The sequence below is a fragment of the Eschrichtius robustus genome, chromosome 18 (assembly GCF_028021215.1).
Source record: "Eschrichtius robustus isolate mEscRob2 chromosome 18, mEscRob2.pri, whole genome shotgun sequence".
Lineage (NCBI taxonomy): Eukaryota > Metazoa > Chordata > Mammalia > Artiodactyla > Eschrichtiidae > Eschrichtius > Eschrichtius robustus.
Genome location: NC_090841.1, coordinates 54,081,119 through 54,084,709, shown reverse-complemented (window position 1 = coordinate 54,084,709; position 3,591 = coordinate 54,081,119). Strand labels below are relative to the sequence as shown.

General features: G+C 47.0%; 1 non-coding gene across 1 annotated transcript; it reads right to left on the bottom strand.

Moving 5' to 3' along the window:
* Window positions 1–462: 462 nt before the first annotated feature.
* Window positions 463–569, bottom strand: LOC137752301 (U6 spliceosomal RNA). Its single transcript, XR_011071146.1, has one exon. It is a non-coding gene; the product is annotated as a U6 spliceosomal RNA (small nuclear RNA).
* Window positions 570–3,591: the final 3,022 nt, after the last annotated feature.

Genomic DNA, 3,591 nt, shown 5'->3' with positions numbered 1-3,591 from the left:
GAATATAGTAAGTAATTGGATTTCTTAGGATGTGAGGTATAATAAGGAGAGTAGATGGACGTGTGAGGCATTCACACACACACATACACATACACACACACAGGCACACACAATACGTTAAATTCAGGACCTAGGCAAGGTCTCCTGCTGGGGGGGGGGGTGTCCCTTGAGGATATTACAGGAAGTTTCTGTGGGTCAGACAAACTGACTCTGCAGAGCTCAGAGAAGGTTTTGATGGGGGTAATTAGCAAATCTTTTGCTTTGGTACATTAAGTGCTTAACATTTCACATTTAATTCATCTGTTTCTATATATGCTCTATATGGTAGGTAGAGCAGGCTTTATCACCCCCATTTTCCATATGGAAGCTGAGGTTTAGTCAGGTTAAGTGACTTCCCAAGACCACACAGCTCTTAGTATGGTTTTCTTATTTACCTGTTTCTTTAACTATAGTTGATTTACAGAAAATATGGAATGCTGCACGAATTTGCGTGTCATCCTTGCACAGGGGCCATGCTGATCTTCTCTGTGTCGTTCCAATTTTAGTATACGTGCTGCTGAAGCAAGCGCCTTAGTACTGTTTTGTGATGCAGAGTCCAGGACTCCACCAGTGTGCTTCTGTCAACTCACCAGTTCGTCCTTCTGGGCTCTGTGGGGACCTCAGCACCAAGCGAGAGATGAATCAGGGGCTCAGATTAAATGTATACATTTGTTTGCTGTGGGATCTACATGAGAAGCAGTAGTGCACACAGCCTCCACAGTCCTTGCAAACACCGGGCACTTGATAAACCCTCTCTGTATGACTGGAGCATCATAGGCTGTAGCATAAATAAGTTCGGGAACAGAAATCACTGCCCTTATAGTCTGTGACTTCCAAAACCATTTAGTTCCCTAGAGAAGAGCATGGCCTAGAGAGCAGCTGCAGTCCTTCAGTACAGTTCACAGATATTTATTGCATGCCAATACTAATTACAAAACACAGTATTTATTTGGTACTTACTCTTGGACACTGTTCTAAATATTTGTACATGAATGAACTCAATCCTCACAACGATGCTATTGCTATTATTACTATTCAGTAATAGTACTTACAGCTATTATTATCTTTCCCACTTAGTAGGTAAGGAAATTAAAGCACAGAGAGGTTAATTACTTGCTCAAAGTCTTATAACCAGGATACAATGGAACCAAAATCTGAACCCAGCCAGAACTTGGGCTATGCTGTGCTGTCTCTCTGGATCTTAGGAGCTGTACTAAGTGATGAAGAGACCAAACTCAACAAGGTTTCTTTCTCAGTAAATCCAGAGTCTATATGGGAGACAGACATAGGCGAAGTGCAGTTCTGTGTGAGAGGTGCCACAGGACAAGTACAGACAAGGCACAGTTAACACACAACACCTAGCACACCTACCATTCCCAGGGCTCTCAGGGAGGTACTCCTGGATGCAGTGAGGTTTCCACTGAGTCAAGAAGGACAAGTGAAGGTTTGTCAGTCCTTAACACCTGAGGGAGCTGATCCGGAGTACCAGGAATAGCTTCAAAGAAGCACAGAGGCAAGAAATGACACAGTTCATTGAGAGTTTCTGCGATCTTGAGGGACTGTGGTACAGAATGCCAGACAGTGATAAGCAGAAACAGAAGCTGAAGAAGTAGGCAGGGGCCAGGCCATGCTGGGCTTTGTAGACCGTGCACAATAGGTTGGATTTCATCATGGAGACCATGAGGAGCCATGGAAGGCATTTAAGTAAGAGAGTCATATGAGATTTGTGTTTTAGGAAAAGACTCCAGAATAGCTGGAGAGGACAGTTCAGAGGTGGCAGTTGAGATGAATGGCAGTCAGACTAGCTGTGCAACTTGTTATGAAAAATGATGGGGACTTTGTAAACTAGGGCAGTGGTGGTGAGAATTTAAGTGAGAGAGAGAACTCTGGACTTTCATACCTGCTATTCCTAGGGCTAATCCTATTAATATCATTAGTGTCCTTTACTATCTTGCCCAAGTTGGCCAGGTTATTCATCTGCCTTGGAGGAGAGTGTTACAGAAAGATAACACATCAATTTGGATACTTTCTGCTCCAAATAAGAAAAATCCAAGTGGAAACGGTTTAAAGAATGAGGAAAATGTATTATTTCATATAGGAAGTTTTGAATTAGGGCACGTTTAAGTTTGGTTAATTCAGCAGCTCAATGACAGCAGCAAGGAATCATTTTTTTCCCATTTATCTGCTCTGCCTTCCTCAGTGTCACCGGTCTCCCCTATGTCTAGGTATCCTCATGGTCTCAAAATGGCTGCCACAGTCCCAGGAATCGATATCAGCAAACAGATTAGGGAGGAGTTCAGCCTCCCCTGACACGCACAGACGCATGCTACAAAATCAGGGTTCTTATTGCAAGGAAGAAGGAAGGAAGCATCTGAAGAGACAACTAACAGTGCCTGCTGAGAATGCAAAGAGAACGAAGATAACGTTCAGCTTCTTGCATTGAAAGAATAGGATTGTGCGGCAAGAATCAAGCCTTGTGTTCCACATTATCTGAACAAATTATCTGAATTTCTTCATCGGCTCTTTTAGCATGCCAATAGAAAGGTTTAGCGGGTCTGGTCATAGTTTCAGGTAAAGGAAGTGTAGACCGGACAAGGATGTAGGGGAAGACAGTCTTTTCTGATCCCAGGAGACGGTGAAGGAGCGAGAGAAGGCAGGTGAGACGGGAGATGTCATCCTGCTTTCCCTGCTTGGCGCTGGTTGGGGAAGCGGCGGTGGCGTGCGGTGTGGAGGCGTCGTCGGGGCGCGGGCTGTGGGAGGCAGTGAGGGGGGAGGCCGGCGCTGCGCCCCGCCATTTGGAATTCTGAGGGGCGCCTGCTGTGCGCAGGGCCTCGTGAGGAGAGGGGAGCCGTGTGGTCAGACAGAGCGAGGTCTCCCTGGTGCTCCTGAGGTTTCTCAGTTCCACACTGTAGAAGCCGAGTTGACGCACAGTCGGCCAGTCTTGGGAACAGCGCTGCAGGCAACTCTTCACAAGCCAGGGGACTGGATAGCGGACGTGGTGGAGACCCAGAAGTTTCCCAGGGGCCGGAAGAATAAAGCACAGGTTCGCCATCCGTAGGACGCCCGGCCGACAGCAGGAGTCTGGGCCCAGCAGGGTGCACGGTGCCAGCCAGGGCACAGCGGGGACTCCGTGTCTGCCAGCGCCAGCCTCTGCCCTTCTCCACTGCCGGGAGGCCCCATGCCCCTTCCTCTTCATCGGTGGAGGCGGTTTGGGGGAGAGAAGCAAGGGAAGCGTCAGCTTATCTGAGAGTCTGAACTGACCAAGATGAAGTGTGAGTTGACACTGCACCCCTCCCGCACTGTGCGCAGCATGGAGAGAGCCCTGGGGCGGTCAGGGGCTTCGTAACAGGCGTTCTTCTTCTCTGAGGTCCTGGTTCCTCTAACGTAGTGTGACATGGGAGATAAAAGCAAAAGTTTACAACAAATCTGCTTAGCAAAAGAGGAGAAAAATGTTTAACAAACCTATATCATACTTTCCTAACAAGAATATTTTGATTATTCCTATTTGTAAGAAAAGAAGACTTAACGCAGCGTTTTAACTTAACAAAAAGA